At 40.2% G+C, this 13,108-nt stretch overlaps 1 non-coding gene across 1 annotated transcript; it reads left to right on the forward strand.

Annotated features, from left to right (window-relative positions):
- The first annotated feature begins 3,070 nt into the window (after nt 1-3,070).
- On the forward strand, nt 3,071-3,177 carry LOC136498774 (small nucleolar RNA R71). The gene has a single exon (XR_010769775.1). It is a non-coding gene; the product is annotated as a small nucleolar RNA R71 (small nucleolar RNA).
- Nucleotides 3,178-13,108: the final 9,931 nt, after the last annotated feature.

The following is a 13,108-nucleotide window of genomic DNA, read 5'->3' on the forward strand; positions in this document are numbered from 1 at the left end:
AAATATCCCTCCAAAACTTATTCCTATCAAAGTCTTGTATGGTGGAGTCTACATCAATTATGCACTAAGAGTGAAATCCAAGAAGTTCACTAAAATTTTTCCAGGGAATAGATAATTCTTTCCCAAAAAGTCTAAATGAGACTTCTAAATCGGTGAGTTGCAGAGTGCACAAAAATTCAGTAGTCAAAAGCTTACACTCTGGCTCATCAATTTCTCAACCATCCTCCCATCCTATGGTCTAAAAAATAAGTTCGAATTCAGCGATCATACCCGTGGTTTATAGTAGGGCTAGATCATAGGTAGGAGTGAAGACGAAATCCTAGGTCTTCAGTTTCTTATAGATGTTCTTCTCCCTATCTCTCCGAAGCTTGAGCTGCTTCTCTTGCAAAAGAATGTTCCTCTCCACGAGGGCTGATCGAGACGACGCTCCAACAGCGGGAGACAACGGATCGACCTCCATGTCGGTGCTTGCTCAGGATGAAGAACTTCTTGTTGAACGGAACAATATTGCCCGCTTAAGCTTGCCGATGATCTTGCTCATTTTCCTGCAAAATATATAAAAACAACACAACTCGTGGAACGGGATTAGGAAAAATAAAAATGTTGGTGGTTAGCTATCCAAAAGTCAATCGTCCAGAGGTTAGTTGTCTAAGATTGTTATTGAATATTCTAATAAATATTGTGGCATGACTTCCCCCTAATAATTTTTAATTTCCTCTCTTGATTTGGACAACACTACCTACTCTTAAATTCTATTTTTCTTTCTCAAATTTCAGCAGCATCTCTCTTTCTCTTTCTTAAGATTTAAGCACTACTTTCACACTCAAACTTTCTCACACTCTTTCTTACTCCAATACTACTTCTACTAAGGAAATTTCAGCTACGAAATTTTGAACTGGAATTTCGAACTTGGAAGGTTGAATTGTAGTTGTGTGAGGCCAAGAGCAAGCAGGAGGAGTGGAATTTATAGGCGGCGCAGCAGTAGGCCGGCCGGCCAAGTGGTGGGGCTGGTTCGGCCCCACATCATGGCCAAAATGGCTTCTCCATTTTCCTAGGTCCCTCTTTGCTTCGTGCTTAAGCAAATGTTGGTGCCTGTAGGTGCTCTTTCGGTGGATATGGCCAGCAAAGAGTGATAGTGGAGGATAAGTAGGTGAAAGTGAAGATATGGAGGTGATAGAAGTGATAGGTCGTGCTTGAGTGGGTCCCATGTGTCCCCCCTATTTCTACCGTATATATGTATAAAAATACAATGCAAAAAATATTTTATGATACTTTGAAATATAAGAAGATGAATGATGACATTTTTAATTTTTATGCCTACACGGTAAATATTTCTTTACTAGGTTTTTACGCTCCTATAAAAATTATTTACATGGGGCTTGAATTTTTATGATGCCATGATATGAATTTTTATTTTCTTTTTCTAATGCAGGTGTTGAAAAGTAATTATGCCAAAGTAAAATATAATGCAAAAAATAATTATAGATAACTATCGAGTTACCTTCCAATGAGGGTTTGGTATTTTAAGTCCACCGAACCGGACTTCTCCATTCGGGTTTATTCTTCAGGTGCGTCAGTAGGTCCTAGAGATGGAGACCTTGATACTCGCTTCTCATGCCACTCCAGATTGGAGCATTGTTCCGGTCTTGGCTTGAAAGCGAACCACTCTTCCTTTCTATTAATATAGAATTTAATTTCTCCTGGCTCCTATATCAATCTGAGCATTTGTAGTACTCAGGAAGGGTCTCCCAAGTATGAGGGGTGTCTTCATTGTCCTCCTGCATGTCAAGTACTACAAAATCTATAGGAACAAAGAAATTTTGTATTTTAACCTGAATATTCTCAGCGATTCCTATAGTGTAGCGGACCGATTGGTCGGCCAGTTGCAAACATGTCGATGTTGGTGTGAGTGTTGAATAGCTGAGCTTATCAAAGACCTTTTTGGGCATGACACTAATGCATTCTCAAAGTTCTGGCTCCCGATCGAATAGTCGATAGTGGGGCATCCTGGATCCTTCTTCTTGACAGGTGAAGTGTTTAGGATGGCCGCACTACAATCCTCCATTAACTTGATTACCTCAGTGGAAGGTAGTGACCTTTTGTTGTTGAGGATGTCTCTAAGATACTTTGCGTAGGTAGATACCTGTACGAACTTGCCAAACTGCTCATCCATTTTGGCTTTCTGATTTCTACATGGAAACGGTAGGAGGGTCGTGTCATGAAAATGTTGTTGTAACTCTCGCTCTTGTGGCCCTACTTTTTCAACACCATTGTTTCTCTTCTCCTCTTCTTGCACTACCACTGGTGTCTTACCTGTCCTTGTTGGATATGGTGGATCACGAGTAGACTTGCCACCTCTTGTGGTTATGGTATTTACCTTTTCAAGGTTAGTGGCAAAAGGCAGAGCAGCAGCCAACTGGGCTAATTGTGATTCTATCTTTTTATTATAGTTAAGTTGGTCTTTTATGGAGGAAGAAAAACTATCCATTTTAGTATTTATGTTTTCTAGGATCTTATCATTAAAAGCAAGCTTCTTAGAAATTTTCTCATTAATCCTAGCTTGTTCTAAGATCAAGTCTGTCAAGGATGGCTGTTTAGAATTAGAAGAATTGTAGTAATTACATGGGTACTTACCTTGGTAATTTGACCATATTGTTGATTCTATCCTTGTCTCTGTTGTTGTGGAGCAGAATTGTTGATGACAATATTTGGATCCTCCTAATATTCAGGGAATTCAACCCCCAAATATTCTCCACAGGTGTTTTGAGCATTGAATGCATTTTGAATGGCCTGACGATCTCTCTTGTAATGGCTCATTGTTCAAGCCAATTCAACAAGACGTCCATCTTGGTTGACTAGTGCACACACCACTTCTGGTACTTCTTTGCTCTTATTGCATAATTGAATATTGCATTGAGACCAGTCTTGATTAGAGGCTATCTTTTCCATAAGAGTTTTAACATTTCTAAGGGTGAGTGACATAAATGACCCTTCAGTAGTTGCATCCAGTTGTTCACGAGCTTTCTTAGTTAATCAATGGTAAAGGTTTTGCATGAGCAACCAATCTTCCATCCTAGGATGAGGACAGTCTAAAATATATTCTTAAAAACATTCCCATGCCTCTAGAATGGTTTCTCCCTTCTGCTGTTGGAGATTGGAAATCTTTCCTCTTAAGGCATTGGTCTTGCCTATAGGGAAAAACTTTTCTAGGAAGGCCTTTGAACACTTTGCCCACGTGTTGATGTGATCTTTGTTGATGTATAACCACTGCTTCGCCCATCCCACAAGTGAGAATGGAAATAGGCAAAGTAGTATGATGTCTTAAGCAACGTCCTTAATGATGACCGTGCTACTTATCTCCAAAAAATTCTGAAGATGAGCACTAGCATCTTCATGTGCCTTTCCATTGAATGGGGTAGCTTGCACCATGTTGATGAGGCTTGGTTTGAGCTCAAACTTGAGGTTGGTAGTTCTGAGTGTTGGCCTAGTGCGGATGTTCTCAGCGCTTGGAGTGGAGAACTGATGTCGGGTCTTACCAGCCATAGCTTTAGAAATTGGTGTTGACCTTTCTCTTTATTTGGTTGATTCTAATTGATGAAAATTATTGATAAATCACAACCAATCCTGTAAAACCCTATATAAGATATGAACAAAGACAAACAAGGGTAAGCCTGCTAAAGCAGAGGTATTATGATTTTATCAATAAGTATTTATTTGGTCAATTCTCTTAGCCATGTGCCCCTCCCCGGCAACGGCACCAGAAATGCTTGTTGACATTTCTTAGCATCACTCTTTACTAAGTTGTCATCTCTAGCATGATGCCAAAAATATGTTGTTGGTAATTATAAATGTGTTTACACCAAAACTTGGGAAGAAGAACGCGGGAACTCGAAGCTTCCAAGATAGTGTCATCAAGGAATCAATTGCATAAGGGTCGATATCAGCTAATTCAAATGTAGCACTAGAATTGGCTCTCTTCAGATGACGCCAACAGATAACGACCAAAAGCTATGGTTGGCGTCGAGGAAAACATGTCGGACTCTACAAAAAGAGAAAGATTAGGGTCTAAGTTATCTTAAATTAGGAATGTTTTATCTTATGCCAAAGATTATAATGAGTCATACTTAAGTAGGATTCATGCTTAGGCTCCGGCTATAAATATTGGACCCCGGCTATTATAAAAGGATATCCAATCAATCAATACAAGTTACTTTTTTTGGCTCCGTGCCAACCCTTAGGAGTAGGTGTAGAGTAGATTCCGATGAGTTCTTCAACAAGCAGGGCTGCATCGGTCCGGTCGATCTCTGGCTTGTCTGTAAGTACTGTCATGGCTTATACTTCTGTTTGTACGGCTACATCGGTTAAGTTCGACCTCCACTGTGAGCTTTAGTATAAGCTAGTTATCGATCCTTATCTAGTTCAAGTATGGCTGCAAAGAGCCGGTACCTTGGGCATTGTTCTTTGATGGGTCATCATGCAAGCAATGTGGTGGTGTTGGTATTGTTATTATTTCACCTTGGGGGGCAAGTTTTGGGTTTGCTTTTCCAACTGAGACAATGATTACCAACAACCAAGCAGAATATGAAGCGATTTTTAAGGGGCTTCAACTTCTTCATGAAGCAAAGGCCAAGGCAATTGAAGTATTTGGAGATTCATAGTTAATTATTAATCAGTTGATCGGCCTATATGAGTGCAAAGAAGATACCCTGAGGGGATATTATGACGAGTGCCAAAGGTTGCTCAAGGAATTTCCTCATGTCTATTTTCAGCATATTCCGAGAGCACAAAATCAAGAGGCTAATCGTTTAGCTCAGAGTGCGTTAGTTATCGAGTGTTTTAAGAGATCTTAAGTAGTGAGACCTCAAATACTGATTGAAGAGTTGAATTAGCCGATTACCTTAAGAATCCATCATAGAAGGTTAGCAGGAGGCTAAGGTATAAATTGACTAAGTATGTTTTGTTGGATGATCAGTTATATTACAAAACAGTCGATGGGGTGTTGCTTAAATGCTTAAATCAAGAAGAAGCTATGGTGTTAATGGGTGAAGTGCATGAAGCGATATGTGGAGCTCATCAATCGGCTTATAAGATGAAATAGATTATTCACAGGACTAGGATATTTCTGGCCAACAATACTTGAAGGTTGTTTTAAATATTATAAGAGGTGTCAAAATTATCAACGTTTTGGTAATATTCAGAAATCGCCCTCACCGGCTATGAATCCAATAATGAAACCATGGCCGTTTCGAGGTTGGGGAATTGATTTAATTAGCTAGATTTTTCCGCCTTCGAGTAAAGGACATAAGTTCATATTGGTAGCAATAGATTACTTCACTAAGTGGGTTGAGGCAATTCCTTTGAAGATGGTAACCTCAAAGAACATGATTGATTTTGTCAAGGAGCATATTGTGTATCGTTTTGGGATTCCTCAAACTATCACTATCGATCAAGGGACAATGTTCACATCAGAAGAGTTTAGAAATTTTGCTGCCAGTATGGGAATTAAGTTGTTAAATTCTTCTCCTTACTATGCTCAGGCTAATTACCAGGCAGAAGCGTCCAATCAGATTATGATTAAGCTAGTCAAGGAAAAGATTGAAGAGCAGCCAAGGAAATGGTATTCAACGATTAATGAGGCACTATGGGCATATAGGATGGCCTATCATGGATTAATTAAAACATCACCTTATGAACTTGTGTATGATCATAATGCAGTCCTTCCTTAGAAGATTCAAACTGGATCAAGGCATGTCACCAGAATCTTATGATAGACTGACTTATAGGACTTGAGTTGCCATTGGCTGCATGCACTTGAGAATATCAAAGCCAATAAACTGAGGGTTGCGAAGTATTACAATAAAAAGATAAAAAACAAACAATTTTCTGAAGGGGACTTAGTCTGCAAAGTGAAATTGTTGATCGGGTCAAAGGACAGCAAGTTCGGCAAATGGTGATCTAATTGGGAAGGACCTTATCGGATTAAACGTTGTGCGCCTAGGTAATGCTTATATTTTAAAAACACTAGGAGGAGAAGAAGAGTTTGACAGAGCAATCAATAGAAAATATCTAAAGAAATATTTTCCTAGCGTTTGGATTAATACTTGATAGCCGATTTATTCAGTCATAGGCTCTAATAGCCGATACTAGAAGGGTATCGCCTCTAGTTCAAAAATAAACCCGAAGGGAAAAAGCTGGTACAATATGTATCGCCTATAGAGCAAAAACAAACATAGATAAATTGGTACATGGAATAGGAAGTACGAGGCAAAAGAGAAACCACTTAAAATGCAGAGATTGTTTGCTAGCTTCTCCTATTACAAGGTAAAGGCCAAAAAACACTTTGTTCACTATGTCATCGGCCTGGGAAGCAAGGGCTATGGAGTTGGCAGCGTCGAAGAAATCCTTGACCAGGTGCTCAGATCATCATTATCGATCCGCTTCCTCGGGTAGCAGGAGAGCTGGCAGCGAATTGTTGATGAAGATGACCCTGAAAGTTGAGCGGAGTCAGCCCTATGCTCTAGGACGATGGGAGCATCCTGGGTTGCACCCTTCTAATGGCGAAGACGCTGGCATGGTGACACAGACCCGTTAAAGGCCTCCTTAGCAGACCTCTTGCCGTTCTCCATGCCTTCAAACCTATGGGAAAGCAGAATCACACCAAAGACACAGAAGGCTTGGGACGAAGCAGGTTGTTTTTTCGGTCCACAGCCGTGGCCCGTATATATAGCCCGGGAGGTGAGAAGATAGGCTTCATCGGGGTTATGGAATTAAAGTCAGATATTGAAACGGATCGACACTCTAGAAATTCAAGGGGACAAATCACGAAGAGACAACAGATTCAGACTTATTGCTTCCCATAATTACAAAATATCATGTGATTGATACGAAAGGTTTACATTAACTGACTATCAACCCACTAAGAAATCTTTGGATTGAAGAGAGTCTGGATCCCCACAAGGCCAAAGGTCATCATGGACCAAGTCACATCGGCCCACTGATAAAATTACATCAGGGGAAGAGGAATGGCTGCCTGCTTAAAAGATGCCCATATACCCAATCGATTTCTCGGTGACTAGGAAACAATCGGAAAGAAAGCCGCCTACTAAAAGATGCTCATTTCTCGGTGGCTGGGAAATCATGGGAAAGAAGTCTATGGTTTCCCCAATGGGCATTTGATGAAGCGAAAAAGGGGAAGGTGTCCACACATTTTAGCCCTTGTAAACACTAGAACTACTCTACGATCATGGTGAGAAAACTCAGGTGATGTTACAAGAATTCTTCTAACCGCAGTATTTGATCCTCTTGCTCGACAAGGCGCTGAAATGAGCGACACAATCACCCTATGCAGAAATATTCTTCTAACCACTCAAGATCCTCATAGCAAGGAATTAGACCATGGAGAGGAAGTAAGAAGAAGAGAAACATAACTGTGTTGTTGAGTTGCTCTCGCTAGAGTCTGATAGACATTTATAGTCGGTCTGGAAAGATGGATCCAAGTGCTCATAAAGCAATGATGCTCTCGTAAAGCTTTGAAGCATGGGCTCATAAGCTGGCAAAGACGATGACAGATAGTAGACCCTAGATCAAGATTCTCTACCCATGACTACGGACCTATCGGAGGCACAGGCATGGTAATTTTGGAATAAAATTACTTTTATCCCGAAATTGGGGGGCATGTGTTTACACCAAAATTTGGGAAGAAGAACGCGGGAACTCAAAGCTTCCAAGATCATGTCATCAAGGAATCGATTGCATAAGGGTTGATATCAGCTAATTCAAATGCAGCACTGGAATCGACACTCTTCAGATGACGCCAGCAGATAACGACAAAAAGCTATGGTTGGCATCAGGGAAAATATGTCGGACTCTATAAAAATGGAAATATTAGGGTCCAAGTTATCTTAAATTAGGAATGTTTTATCTTATGCCAAAGATTGTAATGAGTCGTACTTAAGTAGGATTCATGCTTAGGCTCCAAATATAAATATTGGACTCCGGCTATTGTAAAAGGACATCCAATGAATCAATACAAGTTATTTTTTTCTCAGCTCCGTGACAACCCTTAGGAGTAGGAGTAGAGTAGATTCCGGTGAGTTCTTCAACAAGTAGAGCTGCATCGGTCTGGCTGATCTTTGGCTTATCTATAAGTACCATCATGGCTTATACTTCTGCTTGCATGACTGCATTGGTAAAGTTTGACCTCCACTGCGAGCTTTAGTATAAGCTAGTTATCGATCCTTATCTAGTTCAAGTATGGCTGCATCGATCCGGTCGACCTCCACTGCTTGAATTAGATTAAGGTCAAGTTATCGGCTCTACCTAAGGGTGGCGTCCTTCGGGTAGAGTCATTAAGTTACCGATCTTGCTGATGTTTTTATTGTTTTTAGTTTTCAGCAACATCAACCTGCCCGGTCGAGATCGATCTAGATTGGCCTCACATCCTTTTAATCCCTCATTTATCTTGTTACATTGCAATGGTTCTTACTTTAAATGACGGGTTACATTTTATCGGCTATTCTACTTCGATCTTGATTGTTCATAGTACACGGTCAAGGCATGTCTGATCTTGAGAAGGTTTACTAGCTAGTTGAATCTAGTCTATAGCTCGCTATCACGGCTGCATCGATCCGGTCGACCCCCGCTATTAGTACTCTAGATTATAGGATACTAGCTAGTAGGTTTGCTTTCAGCCAGGCATGACCCTGGCTATTTGCTATGCTTGCATCGGCTAAATAGCCGATCAGCCACATTTTAACATTCATAGTGTGTTTTCATGATCCTATTAAATATGACTAGATCTGTTTTCTTTAAAGATTGAATATGTTATCTTTATTATGCTTGCCATCGATCTGATCGAACCCCACTGTTAAACATGATAGGTTAGATTTGAGGAGTTGATAGGTCTACTTGTGTTGAATAGTCGATTGCTCACTTGCAATGATCCTTTTTCTTCCTGAATCTGCTCTTTTAGCCAATTCGTCTGCGCTTTCACAGATATGACATGCTCTCATGAACCTGTTGAAGTATGGTCGATTCTATGAATTCTTTGGATTTAGTTTGTTGTTATCATCGTAGCTGCATCGATCTGGTCGAACCTCACTGTTGATGGTAATGGATTAGGTCTAGACGGTTCGTGGGTCTATCTATATCAAACAGTCGATTATGTGCATGGCATATCCCTTTTTGTTTCTAAATTCATTGGCTCTACATTACATATTGATTGAATCTAATTTAGCCAGTGATGTATCTCTGACACATACATGTTAATAGCTCAAGGGAAAGAATCATTAAAATTGGATACATCGCAATTGTCATTATAAAATCAATCACAACCCACGAATGTTACAGTTCTTAACAACTGATTTTCTTCTCGTATCAGTTATTTGATTGATTTTCCCATCTGGCTGTTAGCCCACTGGATCACTGAGCACTCACCAGCATCGTCAACCACGGCTAATGTTGTCTGACCACACACTATGACTAGAGGTAAAATAATGATGGTTTGTGGTCGGCATCACTAGCGCATGCTTGGCAACATTAGTGAGTGGTTGGATATCTTCATGATCTAGTGGGCTAACACTAGCTGCTCCCGAAGCGGCACACTTGGAACTGTCTAGGCAAAAACCGGCATGTTCCACCTTAAATTACTGATAAACTTTCTCTCCTTGTCAATTGCAGGTCGAATTGACTGGCACGTCTTGGGAGGAATTCGTAGAGTCGACTGGTCCTACATTGAAGCCAAGCAGATCTCTAGCCTTGCTCCGTCAAGTAGATCCTTCTGGCTTGCTATGTGGCTCAATGCATCGACATGTTTTTGTGCCAACACAAGTTTTGGCATGCTTGGTGGGATGCCATAGTCGTCATGGTGACTTACAACAACAATGACATCCTTATGGTGCCTTATGAAGACCTAACTGATGAAGATAAAGATGTCATCAGCAAAGCTATAGAATAATTTCAGAACAAGTGTTTGTTGTCCTACACCAAGACATGTGACAATAAAGTTGTTCAGAAATATCCACTACCAAGAGTTCTGTTGCATGGGCAGACGGATGCAGATGAAGCTAAAGACAGACGTTTCTTTGTAGAAGCTATAAACAAATATGTTCATGATGCCATATTGAACCACAATATAGTTTCTTGAACACATTCCACAACACCATAAAAGAGGTTCCACAACACCATGAAAGTCATAGAGATATAGATCCTAACATCTATAACTAGAGACTTCAAGTAGCAAACTAGCAAAGGACCCAACAGATAGAGGTTCCACAAGGATATCATTATGGCATAGATTGCAATACTCTTCACATGATTCTAAATCCAAGGTATTAAGGTACCCAAAATTTTAATCCATAGATGGTCAGCAATTGTAGAGAAATCCAAATTCAGATGCTGATGAGTTGTTGCTTAGAGTGACCGAGATGACGAAGAATCAGTTTGGTTTAAAGCCAAAAGGGCAGACCTTCTTGTACGAATGTCCATATCCAGAATGGTATGATTTGGTCACTTTTCCTACAAATTATAGGCTCCTGGAGTTTGCTAAGTTCACTAGTCAAGATAGCACAAGCACAATAGAACATGTTAGTCGGTATCTTACATAGTTGAGTGAAGCATCCATTAAAGAAGCCCATCGAGTTTGTTTCTTCTCCTTGTCTCTGTTAAGGCCAACCTTTACTTGGTTTTTATCACTGCCAGTTAACTCCATACTAATTGGGCTGACCTAGAGAAGAAGTTTCATATATATTTTTACACTGGGACAGGAGAAAAGAAAATTACTGATTTGACGACTATAAGGCAGAGAACTCATGAATTAGACACCGAGCTTCTTCATAGGTTCTGAGAGACTAGAAATTTGTGCTTCTCATTGAACTTGACTGATGATCAGCTAGCTGCTTTGGCCGTTCAAAGAATGTTGCCAATGTGGAGAGAGAAGCTGCTTGGGCAAGAGTTTGACAACTTGGGTTAGTTGGCTCAACGAGTGGCAGCGCTCAATAGCCAATTCTAGAATATGCGTAGAGATACCCGATTCCAGAAGAGTGCCGCAATTGCTAAAACCTATAATCCATATTCAGTTGATGATGGCCATGAAGATGAAGAAGAAGAAGAGGTTGCCGTAGCTGAATAGAATTAGGGTAAGAAAATAGTAATGGTGTCAAATCCTTGGGGAAGAGGAGTCGAAGAGAGCTATGATTTCGACGTCATAAAATCAGATAAGCTCTTCGATTTCTTGCTTGAGAAGGGACATATCAAGTTGCCCGATAATCATGTTATGTTGCCCCCTGATCAGTTGAAGAATAAGGAGTTCTACAAATTTCATAACGCTACTTTTCTTTCCACTAATGAGTGTAGAGTTTTCCGACAACATATACAGAGGGCTATTCAACAAGGAAGACTCAAATTTGATACACCTCGAAAGATGAAAGTTGATGATAATCCTTTCCCAAGAGATCAGAACATGGTTGATGCTAGGTTGCTCAAAGGGAAGACTAAAGTCCTAACATCCACTAGATCAAGAGAAACTAGAACAGTTGATCCCGAGATGCAAATATCGGCTGATGAGTATAGAAAGATTAGAAGGCATCATGACCAATAAAAGAGTCGATATGAGCAGGGAGAGATGTCAAGGAATGGGGCGACAAGGCCACGTGTTACATCTTGAATTCTGTTGAATAAATGGCAGCGGTAGAAGGAAAAGGATTATCAACGTTAGTTAGAAAAGAAAGAATACGAGCGTCAACAAGAGAAAGAGAAGCATGAAAGAAAACAAACTGAATCACATTAGAATTGTCCTTTCTTTAGATATTGCTAGAATGAAGGTTTGAAATTGCCTACCAGAAATAACTGCTCGGAGTGCAGTGAGCAATATTGGGAGTTTAGGCAATCTCAAGCCAACTGCCGGTTTATCCATGCTCTAGAAGAGTATCATCATGATAGTATGGATCGATGCTTAAAAAGTAGAAGTGTTTATGATCGGCTTGGGAAGCAAGTTGTTGATCAAAATTGGGCTGATTATGAAGAAGAAAGTAATGAGGAAGAATATGTTTAGTAGAAAGGCTAATGGTGTCTAGGAGGTTTGATAAGAAGCCAGAAAAGAAGGGTGCAATGCCTAAGAAACATAGAGCTAGAACAGGCTCAAGCATCTGGTAGACCTCAAATGTGGTGTGCTAAACAAACAATCGATAGAGGGCAACCATGGACTAGTATTCAAATGGTTTTTCTATTACCATCAGAACTTAGAGCTCCAGCAAACCAAGAAGTCTATTTGGATTTTGATGAATCGGAGTATGAGGAAATAGTTGCCAAGTTGACGGTGATACAACAGGCTATATTTGATAAGCCAGTCAAGCATCAACACTTAAAGGCTTTATATGTAAAAGGTCTTGTTGATGGGAAGCCGATGAGCAAGATGTTGGTGGATGGAGGTGCTTCTATCAATCTTATGCCTTATACCACTTTTTGCAAGCTTGGCAAGAGGCCAGGAGATTTGATTGAAACTGATATGATGCTTAAGGATTTTGGAGGTAATGCATCTAAGACTAGGGGGCAATGAACGTCGAATTGACAATCGGAAGTAAAACTTTGCTCACCACATTCTTCGTCATTGATGAAAAAGGGTCATATAGTTTACTCCTTGGTTGTGATTTGATTCATGCAAACTGTTGTGTGCCATCAACCATGCATCAATGTTTGATTCAATGGCATGGAGATGATGTTGAGCTAGTTCGCGTTGATGAATCTGTGAGTATCACAACAGCTGATCCAGTGTTTTGGGAGCTGGAAGACTTTGAGTGCTTTTCTAGCAAACTATGGGAAGGAGGCTTCATTAGAGTCAATTATGAAAGCCAACAGCCGATCCAAGCAGTCGGCTTTGAAATTTTGTTTTAATGGATAATCCAATAGATAGTACAGATGGTAAACTAGGGCATGGCTTCACATCGGCCGATGAATTAGAAGAGATAGATATTGATTCTGGAGATAGGCCTAGGCTGACGTATATAAGTGTCAAGTTGGATCCTGAGTATAAGCAAGAGTTATTAGATCTATTAAAGAAATTTAAAGATTGTTTTGCTTGGGAATACTTTGAGATACCTGGTCTAGACTGATC

Source organism: Miscanthus floridulus, chromosome 12 (assembly GCF_019320115.1).
Source record: "Miscanthus floridulus cultivar M001 chromosome 12, ASM1932011v1, whole genome shotgun sequence".
Classification (NCBI taxonomy): domain Eukaryota; kingdom Viridiplantae; phylum Streptophyta; class Magnoliopsida; order Poales; family Poaceae; genus Miscanthus; species Miscanthus floridulus.